General features: G+C 39.8%; 1 protein-coding gene across 1 annotated transcript in view; it reads left to right on the top strand.

The window, feature by feature from the left end:
- The window catches only part of ppil3 (peptidylprolyl isomerase (cyclophilin)-like 3), a 359,195-nt gene that overhangs the window by 236,940 nt on the left and 110,843 nt on the right, over nt 1-11,412 (top strand). The window lies entirely within an intron of this gene.

Raw genomic sequence — 11,412 nt, 5'->3', positions numbered from 1 at the left:
AATGATTTTGGAAGAAGGCAGATTCGAACTTGGGTTGGTCTCATCAAAAGCTATAACCATCCGCATGTTATCAGCAGGATTGCTTTCCTGCCTGCAGCACAAAGATGAAGCGTACAGAAAGAGAGTTATTTGCCCATGCAAATGGTGTTGTTAATGGTTTTTGTGATTTTTGTTGTTGTTGTTGTAGTTGTTGCCAGATTTACTGTCCACCAGTCAAAAAACGTTAATTCAATTACTTGTAAAAGTTAAAGTAAACCTGTCCTTAACAAGCCATATGATCTATCATTCCTGTACATAGCACAACCAGTGTTGGATGAGTTACCATCATTGTCACAAATTTGATCATTTGATTAGTGATCCAGGAAATGTCTTAAATATTATGTATTTATTTTGTCATGTTTCTTTAAAAAAAAACAAAAAAACAACAACAACAACCTTGTGTTCATTTCCAGGTTTACAATAGATTTTGAATCCCACATTTTCAGTGTATGTTAGAATGGAAATATTCTTTTGTAGAGTTTTCATGTTAATTATTTTCTTATATTATTTAAATACAAAAGTGAAAAATAAACCATAATTCAAAGCAAACACTAAAACTTTAGTAAGATCTTAGTGAAGCGCTTTTGTAATAAAATACTATTTCCTGCATGCAGTACAAAGATGAAGCAGAAAGAAAGCATGAGTGGAGACTGAAAAGGTCTAAGTCTTCACTCCTACTCTGTTTGGCATGATCCAGAAGTGCAGAGATTAACTCTGCAGATGAGGAACAGTAGCTTCTGGCTTAGCTCTGGGGTACACATAATTGCTCATAATAGCTCTGCATGAGTCTGTTGTTATTTAGGACTGCAAAAAAAAGTGAGTGACAAGCATGCGATGCAGGATTCTGAATCCTTCATGCTGTGCTGGCACAAAGACAGCTGAGGCACCAGTCCAGCAATATTAGAAAAATCCTGAGAACACAAAAGCATGACATTTTCATCTCACTCCGATGATCCAAAAGACAAGCCTTCTGCTATACCTCACGTCTTTCAGGTGGTGAAGAGAGATTCACTGTTTACTACTTGCAGCTATTCATCAGGTGTGTGAAGGGCTCATAGTGACATTAAGCAGTAATCCTCTTTAGAAATGTGCCTGCATGAGAAGAATATATGATTTCCAAAGACTATCCGATTACTGTAATTTCATTTAAGCTTGATGGTCTCACATTAGGCTGTGGCAGGAATTCAACTGAGCTTATGCATTATTTGTTCTCAAATCAGGCAACATTGTTGGCATGACGGATTCATTTCATTGCTAATTCAGAACTGGACTCAATTTTAAAAAAAAATCATTAATCAAACTTTTTACCGTTTCAGCCTACAGATGAATTATATAGCGCATTGTACAAGATACACTTCTCAGGAAAAAGCTGGTTACTGCCACAAAGATGAAGCCTAAGACAGTAGATTCTGGCTCTTAAAACAATGACTGCCACAGGACGAGTCTATGACTGAACTCTAATGACTCAGCCTGCAGTACAACCCTGCCTGTTCACTTTCATATAAATCAAAATAAACTGGACAACTCACAGTACTCACTCTGAACATCAACTCAGGAGTTCAGCAGTTCACTTTGACATGTTATGATGTGTCAACAAGGATTTGGAGTACTTTATAAAATATTCCATCCACAGGAGCTGCTATCACAGATTCCCAAGGCCCAATAACAGAAGTTATATAATTAAATATAAGTCTAATAAGTATGTCAATTCAAGTCAAGTTTAATGTCCCTAGTGAGCAGGCCAAAAGCGTGCAAGAGTGAAGAAGGGAGAAAAACCTTAAGAAGAGTGAGTGGAATGGTAAGCAAATGCAATATGACGAGAGTCCAAAACAAAACACTTTATTAAAGAAAAGATTAGGAAAACACAGAAGATTATAAAAGTAACTATACCAGACAGTAAATAAAGACAACACCGCAATGTGAACAGAATGAACCAAGAGCTTAAATACACACAGGGACTAATCAACATAACATGGAACAGGTGCACAACTCAAATCAGAAACCATGGCAACAAACAATGAATGAGAACTCAGGCAAACAGGAAAATGGAAAATAATGAAATTGAAACCAAAACAGAATGAGACCGTTACACAAACTCAGCCAGTGTTGTGATTGTTAAATAAAACTAAAATTGTAAAACCAAACAAAAAACCAAACAAAAAAACATTTTCTGTGATTTAAATAAAGGCTAAATGGAATAGAATATAAATATTAAGAAGATGAAAAACTTGAACTTAAAAAAAAACTAATTAAATTAGTTTAAGTACAGTACTACAATTACTAAAACAAAATAAAGATAAAGAAAGCAAAATAGAAATATTTTTTTAAAACAAAGACTAATAAAAATGACAAAATCACATAACAAAATTACTAAAACTAGTACTTAAACTAAATTAAAATGAAAACTGAAAATATAGAAATAAGAGGTAATTAAAAATATGAATAATAGTATATAAATAATATACTAGACAAGAATAACACAGGACTCAGCTGGAGGAGCTCATCCTCTTTGTTTCTGGCATGACACACATTACATTACAATAAATGAACATATGCTAAATATTACGACTGTAACCATGGTTCCCTGAGAAGGGGAACGAGACACTGCATCTTGGATTGATGCTAAAGGGAACATCATCAGCATGACAGGTGCCTGAAACATGTGTAAACACACTCCAATTTAATTGGCTGGCGACAGCCTGTGACGTCATAAGCGGAGTGCCAGGAAGTTTAAGAGGGTGCCTGTAGTACATGTCATCAATTTTTTTGTCTGAAGGAGATGGCATGACAAAGAGACACAGTGTCTTGTTCCCCTTTTCAGGGAACCATGGTTACAGTCGTGACCGGAACGTCTTGGAACTACGCTATGGGGAACAAATACCCACTCCGCCATGCCGCGGGGATGCCTGCCTCACTAGGTGAGAATATGTACAAACATAGCAGGCATAGCATACCTTGACTCAATGGATTACTTAGCCGGAGTCAGAGCATCAACCCATGGACCACACATAAGAGATGTACACAAGCTGTGTAGTGGTAACATCCTTACGCCAATGTCTCCAACAAGAATGGAATATATTCTAGCTTCTATGCCTTTATAGCAAGGGAAGTCCCGGCCTCTGGAACCTTCCTCCCTCCCTTGTGGGCTACTGGAGCCCTTAAGGTAGAGCTTTTACAGAAAACATGGCTAAGCTGCAACAGCATTTTTCTTGCTTGACACAGCTCTGAAGGAATGCCGGCTACAGGGAGTTTTTAACTATTGACCTTGGCATACCACTACTGCAGCATCAGTTCTTACAGAAAAGACTGTAATACAAGAATGACAAACACTTAATTGTACAGATTCTTGTAATGAACTCATCCCTCACACCCTGCCTGTTATTCTTCCCAGAATTCAGGTAGATTCACACTACTTTATTCAAAGAATAAGTGCAGAATAACAAGGATAACCAGGGCTTTAAGAAGGGGGCAAGATACCCTGCTTTAATACCTAAAATGTTCAGGGAGGGAACACCTCACTCGGCCCGAAGGCTCAAAAGGGCAACTTGCCAAAGGGAGCCTGCTGTGTTGTTAAACATTCCAGTGGCTGCCATCTCCGATGTTGCTGCCTCTCCAAGGAGGAACCTCGCACAGGGTGGCTCAACTCCAAGGGTGCCACAGGGGAGCCTAGCCTTAATTAAAGAACCCCAAAGTCTGGGGGAGGCAGCCCAAACTCTGCCTTTTTTTAAGGGAGCAAGGGACCCTACATAATACCCAGGTCAGTGGGGGAGGAAGTAAAACACTTCACTCAATCTACTGCTCAAAAAGAGCAGCTTACTAAAGGAAGCCCACAATGTTATTAGAGAGGCTCAACCCCAAGCCACAGGGGAGTCTAGCCTTACTTCAAGACCCCTGAAGTCTGGCAGAGGCTTTTAAAAAGGGGTGTCTAAAGACCCACTCCTCTAAGGAAATGAACGCCCCTACTTAAAGATCCAACAGTAGTTGGGGAGCAAACTAAATAGAGGGGATATAATGCCATACTGAACGCTTTGCTTTAACCCTAAGTTGGGTACCTGAGTAAGAGTCTGTTATAGCTAGTGCTTTCACACTGGGAGAGGTAAATGAAGTAGAGGGAAGTAAATGCCCAACAGATGTACTCCTAACGCTAATGCAAGTAAACATCCACAAGGAAACATACATTTTTTCTTTAAACCTAACATAGGGAAAATTATAGCTCAAACCTGGGAAACAAGATACTTCAGGGTATCAGAGCGGGGTGTGGTAGAATTTCCTCTACGCACCTGGCTTAAGTCGACACCTAAAATTTTACTCTAGCGCGTCTCCAGTTAACACCCTGCTGAGTTGGACAACGTCTCACCGCTTATAAACTCTATCACTTTGGAATAAGATCTGTAGTATTCCACTAAGATTCTGTGCAGCAGTAACCAGACAGACTCCAGAAATGCCTTTGAATATGCTTTAATCACAGACATGAGGAACTCGGACCAATTTCAGAGAATTCCCCTCGACAAACAGAGTACAGAGGTTTTCATAGAATCGGAGCATGGCAAAGGTTGCATGATTCATTACAATATTTTTCTCCAATATGATTGGGTCTAGCCCTAGAACCGCCAGGGAGGGACATATCTCCTGGAAAACTCTGAGATCAAAACAACAAAGCATCAAGGAGAAAGAATTTCTAGGCGCTCAACCCTCATCCCTCAAGAATGAGTCAAGCATAGGTGGAGCATCTCACTGTGACCACAGCACAGTGTGTGCACTCACATGTATAACACATCCTGTAAAGATGATATATGTTGCATCCTGTGTGAGTGGTGAACATGAGTTCTTGGGGTGAAGAGCATATCGTTGTGTATAAATGCCAAATATGAAAAGAGTTAGGAATTAAATTTCCAGAAAGATAGAAATACTGTATGATTAAAAAATGTGGTATTGCTAATGCTATTGACAGTAATGTAACCATTGATGCAAACATGAAATGTATTAATGCAGGTAGAAGCAACATGTGCGTAAATATAGATATAGGCCTAATATGTGTCAATACTGATTATAAAAAGGGGGTCTTTAGAGCTCTCTGGAGTCGAAGATCTTGAGGAGAGAAGAGAGCACACAAGCAAGCAGCAGCAAGTGGAAGCCAGCTACAGATCACAACTTCAGAAGATCAAAGGACACACCTGACATTCTTAGAGAGCACACATATATATTGAGAAGGTCGAGGGCAAGCTTTAAGATATAACTGTGTTCTTGTCCTTAGAACTTCCAGAATAGCTGGCATAGAATGGTATATTTATATTTTGCCTCTGCAAGAAATAATAAAATGAGGACTGACTCTGATAGTATTGTCCCAGTCTGTTCATCCAGTAAGAATCCATTGGGGGGTATCTTGATATAACCATCTCAAAAGGAGAGATTTTTTCCTCACAGCAATTGCATACAATAGACCACTTGCTGCTGCATAACACATTACATAAAGGCTGGCTAATATAAATGAGAAAAGAAACCCCCCACAACCACCTGAGCAAGTAGAATAATTATTTAGTGTAATTTGCTAACTGTCATTGTCAAATCCTCTATTCTCCATTTGTATATGTGGAAGTCATTTGGAACAATTGATAAATAACGGAGCATGTCTCTAACTTGTGTGGCTGAAATCAGCCCGAACGCACACATGTAAAAATGAAAACATCTCCAAAAATTAAGGTGTTGCTGGAAGTTTCGAGCAAATAAGTTGTGCCCCAGTTAAATGTCTATACATGCAAAGCCCATTTCACTGAACATTTTCTCAAGTCTCATATGCTTAGTAGCAGTGTCACAAGATTTATGTAAACCACAATAATAACGTTGTGTTTACACATGCTAGTTATTTCACCAAAATGCATTCATATAAATGTAATCTTTACTGTGCTGCTTTAGTTATATCTGATTTAGAATGAGCAGAAATCTGTGAGGAATAGAACTACCCAAAGACAAAATAACTGATAAAATTAGCTGTTATGTAGGGGCAATAGCCTTGGGGGCAGCGCTGTGTCATATGACATAGCTGTGATCAAGGCAACCCACGTTCGAGTCTCGGCTCGAGGTTCAGGCTTATTTGTTCATTAATGACGTCATCAGCAACTAGTCGACGTGGACTCGACTTTCATCACATAAATGTCGACTTTAAAAAATTTGCAGTCAGTCAACCCCTACTACGGGCGCCCTCTTATACTTCCAGCTGCTCCGTTTATGACATCACTGCTGTCACCAGCCAATTAAATCAGATTGTGTTTACACGTGATTTAGACACGTCACGCTAATGTTGTTCTTCATTGCGTCCATCCAGTATGACTTCCACTTAGAAAGTTAATAATAATTATAATAATTGTATTATTAGTGAACTGTGTAAAAAGATTGATGTAAACCACAATGTAATAACATTGTGTTTACACATGCTAGTTATTTCACCAAAATGTATTAAGCATTATTAAAGCATGTCATGTTTTGAGGACAATTCAGGTGTCAGCAGCATTATGTCTTTTAAGAGAGTAAAAACGTCTGGTGTGATGATACCACCACAGCAGGTGCTTCTAATTCTTAATAATGACCTTTCAGAAAATAAACCAACTAAAAGAGTAGGGGCTGTGGGTATAATCAGATTTGAGAAAGCATTTCATTGGTGCTCTTGAAGAGTCAAAAGCTTACAGTAATCTGTAAAGTGCAAGTCTTAAAGTAAGTGCCAATAAGCAGCTATATCCTAAGCACAGACAGGCATGCTGTCAAATCAACCACTTATGGTGTAATGCTATGTATTGCCATTATATGTCCACTAGAGAGCAGAGTGAGTTACTCATCTACCCCAAGTTCAATTACAGAATTCACTTGAATTGCGGGAGAGGTTGTAAAGCAACCCTTATTTCTCAGTGGTTTGTATATTGATTTCAATAACATGGCTAATGGTTTGACCTTAACAAATGTTTTTCCTTGTCAGTGTTTGAGCTTCTTTGATTCTGCTCTTGCTGTCCTTTTGCTGTCCTTTTGCTTATTTAATAAAAACATAACAGCAGTCTGAAGTCTTATTAGGCAGAAAGTATATTTGTTATATAGTAAATATTTTCTCTCCTTGCTCAAGTCACATTTAGGGCCCACTGCAAAATGTACAGTGCACAATTCACGGTGCCAGTCACAGAGAAAATCTCTTCCCCATCTCTCCTTATAAATAATTTATCCTTATTAATAATTTAAAAATATTTTTTGGACACATATTTTAGTCCGGACAATACATTTCTATGTCCTCAGGTGCAGTTCACTATGTTGACCAGCAGATGGACAGTGTCCTCCATAAAGATAATGACACACAGAAGAAAGTATGAAATTGCAACAAAGCTTTATTCCGAGAATTATTTATCAAGCCACAAACCTCTTACCATATTTTTTTCTCCTTGTGTTGCCTATGTAATGTGAAGATGTAATTATTTCAGTGATGCCTTTCCAAACTTGTCATCAAGTTCACCTAATGTGTTCTGCACATAGAATGAACTTAACTAGTTAACTAGTTACAGGTCTAAGCAGATGAAAACATATTTTTTCTACTTACTAATTTTAGGTAAATTGGATCAAATCTGGAAGAGATATTAATACTGTAACACCAATATAGAAGAAAAAAATACCCTGGAGGTTAGTCATCAAATAACCATAATTTAACATTAAACTATACAACATAAATAAAAAAGAGCTAAAACTTTGAGTCTTAAGAGAGCTGAAACCTTTAAAAAAACTATTTAAATGGCCACATAAATATGTATGCTTTGACTAAGCATACATATTAAATTATTCAAGTGCAAGAACTTATGGCTATTTCCCAAACCCTCAGTTTTGTTCTTGATCATTTTGAGTTACTAACACTTTTTTTATTTGTTTACCCCAAATATATTCCAGAAACATTCTGTAGATATTGTAGTTATGATTCCAAAACTGATAGAACCGATGTTAAATAAGGACAAGCACTATCAAAACATAGGTGTGTCTAAAATCATATCTGTCTGAGGTCCTGTCCAAAATGGCACACTTATTTTCAAACTAGGTCCTGTGAGCTTACAACAGTCGTTGTGTGCGAGTGTCCATAAAGTCTACAAAACTGCAGTGTGTCCCATTTGCTATTTTAGGTTTCAGAAGGCTGTTCACATGCTCACAGGTACATTTGATTAAAATAACAAATTTCATATCTGTACGTTAAAAGTATGTTTTATATAAATGTGTAATGTGAATAAAATCTGGACGTACTACAGTACATACACCATGTTGGCTTTGTCATGTGACATACTGTACAGCGTCAGTTGTGTTGCTTCACTGCCATTCACAACTCCTCTACCGTGGTCTCATGAGATAGTAGAGTGTGCACTGTGTGTCACATTCGATGTTATGTCAGAACTGAACTGACGAATTGGGGATCTCACCTGAGAGCCCAACCACCTACGAGTGGTAACAAAACAAGCCAATGGACATTGGCAAGTAAGATTTGCATTGCGAACCACTTCCCGCTTTCACTTCGGAGCCGAGTGTTTCTAAACGGATTCTGCTCAGCAATCATCATTCGTTTGGTACAGGAAAACCAGGAAAACGTTTGACACAGAGTTTTGGTGTAACGGCACATCAGCGGTGGTCTCCTACCTGAGAGAGATTTGCACACTGTGTAGCTTCCATAAAAAGCATTGTGCACTCTGTGCACCCTTTCTAAAATAGTTTGCACGCTGCAAACTTTACCCTGTGCACTTCAGCACTTAAAATCATAGACAGTAAAAGAAATGGACACAGCGACCCCATTGGATTCAATGGAGAAAGTCAATTGAAGTCAATTAGAAGCACTCACTTCCTGATGGCTGAGCGTACTGCGCAGACTCAAACTGAGCTTGACGACATAGATGTGACGTGAGCAACCTGTCTGTCTTCTAGTAGCTGTGCCAAGAGAAATCTGAATCATTCCCTTCCGAAACTTGCAGAGACGGAGATTGTGAGTTGGAGGTGTCCATGAGCTAGGAGCAGGAGCAACTTTTGCTAATTATTCTGATTAATTATTTTGTCATTTTGCCTCCATGTCCCCCCGATTGCCCACAAGCTTCTCCTCCTGTCTATACGGTAATTTATCTACTGTGCGACAGAGAGTCACGTGGTTATGATGCAATCGTTAGCATATTTTTACAAAAACTGCTTCTACGGGGCCATAACGTAAGATACAAGGTAATGGAGCCTTTTATACATTTTTGTGTTTCTTTAGAAATAAATAATGGACAAATGGAGTCTTCAAACACCAAAGATGTGAAGTTATTCGCTGTCAAAGTGATGCCACAATGAATGGGAGTCAATGGAATGCTAACAGCAGGTGATGGTCTGCTAAACAATGGCGGCCCCGGGGGAAGCTTCAGTTTCTGGCTGATGGATTACCCCCTTGCTTAAAATAGCCTTTTCCCTAAAAGAGCAAGCAGACGGCGAGTGTCTTTTTAAAGACGTCTCTTCATCCATGCATTTCTGGATGCAGTCATCTCCTGTCCTCATCTGACGGCCACGATCACTGTCTCACATGCCATGGGCATAATCATGCTGAGACGGCGTTCGTAGGTGGTTCATGTTCTCGTCATTACCTGGTGCTCAGGCACCTCAACCATCTGGGGCTTCAGGTCAACTGGGAAAAGAGCAAACTCTTTTCACTCAAATCACTTTTCTCAGTATGGAGTTGGACTGGAGTTGGACTATCTTTTCTTCAATCCAACCAAGAAGAAAACTGTAACCTTACCATCACTCTTGCAACGATCAACTCTTGGCTTCTCGGTACATTCAGGATGCCGTGCTGTCCAGCGTGAGGCCCCAGGGCAGCAGGCTTCGACTCACCACAGCCATGTGCTCACTTAGGAGAGAGAGGACTCTCTCAACCACAACAGCATCAAGGACAACCTCAGGAGTTCAATGTCTTCATTCAATGCGGACAAAGTCCATCGCAACTCCCACCATTTGCTCTGCGTGTCCTGCCGGCCCAGAGCCTGCAGGCCACAATCTGCACTCCAGCCATGAGAACAGCGTCGAAATAACCATGCAAGTTCATCATATATTCTCCATCCAGCAGAGAAGAAAACGATTGAAACTTGTACAGTGACATTTGACACTCACGGACCCATCAACAAACTCAATTTTCAACCACTTCAAGAATTGTGTCCACTGCACCGACCATGCAAGTATCAATTTAATGAGGTGCTCTGAAAATGATAAGCTGATGGTTCTTTTCATAGTTAAATAGATCTTTTCCATAGTTCCATTTCCTGCTTCCGGTTCCATATCAATCACCATTTTACCTATGCATGTATGTATGTATGTATGTATGAATGTATGTATGTTTGTTTAGTTTAGTTATGTTTGTGATTTAGTTAATAAAACTTCTGCACAATATGTATTTGGTTCTGATTCTCTGCTTGCAACAAAGTCCATTTTACGATCTTGATCTTGTTACATGCTCTAAGCGCTGTACATGCTAAGAAATAATTATTTTTCGGTGGCCATAAAAGATACGCTTTTCTTAGAATAAATGAATAATCAAAAGAGTTTGTTGGAACTGATTAATTGATTGTAATATTAATTTAGCTACCTCAAGTTAATCCAATTAACTGATCCAAATATTAATAATTAATCATAACTGATAATTATGAGTTATTATTAATATTTCCCCTTTGAGCTAACTTGTTACAGCATCCATAGCTGCAGTCACGCCGCTCGGGTTGCTTCATATGAGACCGCTTCAGCAGTGGTAACATGGCCAAGTCACAAGATGGGTATGGCACCGTGGCACACACCAGGTGGCAATCACACCGGCCTGTCGCCCAGCCTATGATCACACATCGCTTTTTCAAGGGGCAGGTGTTCCCATAGAACAAGTGTCCAGGCATGTTGTTGTCTAAGCAGATGCCTCCACCGTGGGCTGGTGTGCCATGTGCAGCCTCTGGCTCCTGGACAGGACCTTGACTGAAGTGACATTCAATTGCCTCGAGTTTCTAGAAGTACTGCTCGCCCTGTGCCGGCTCAGACCGTTACTGCAGGACAATCATGTGCTGGTCCAGACAGACAACACTTCGAACACATCAACCATCAGGGTGGTCTACGCTCCCGTTGCATGTCGCAACTCACCCGCCATCTCTTCCTCTGGAGTCAGAAGCATCTGAAATCACTTTGCGCCATTTACATTCCAGGCGAGTTCAATCGTGCAGCCGACGAGCTTACACGACAGCGCACGCTCCCAGGAGAATGGATACTCCACCCCCAGGTGGTCCAGCTGATTCAGAGACACTTTGGAGCCACACAGGTAGACCCGTTTGCCTCTCCGGACACGTCCCACAGTTGTTTTACTCCCTGACC

Source organism: Abramis brama (assembly GCF_963993115.1).
Source record: "Abramis brama genome assembly, chromosome: 5".
Taxonomy (NCBI): Eukaryota; Metazoa; Chordata; class Actinopteri; order Cypriniformes; family Leuciscidae; genus Abramis; species Abramis brama.
This window is presented reverse-complemented; position numbering and strand designations above follow the sequence as displayed.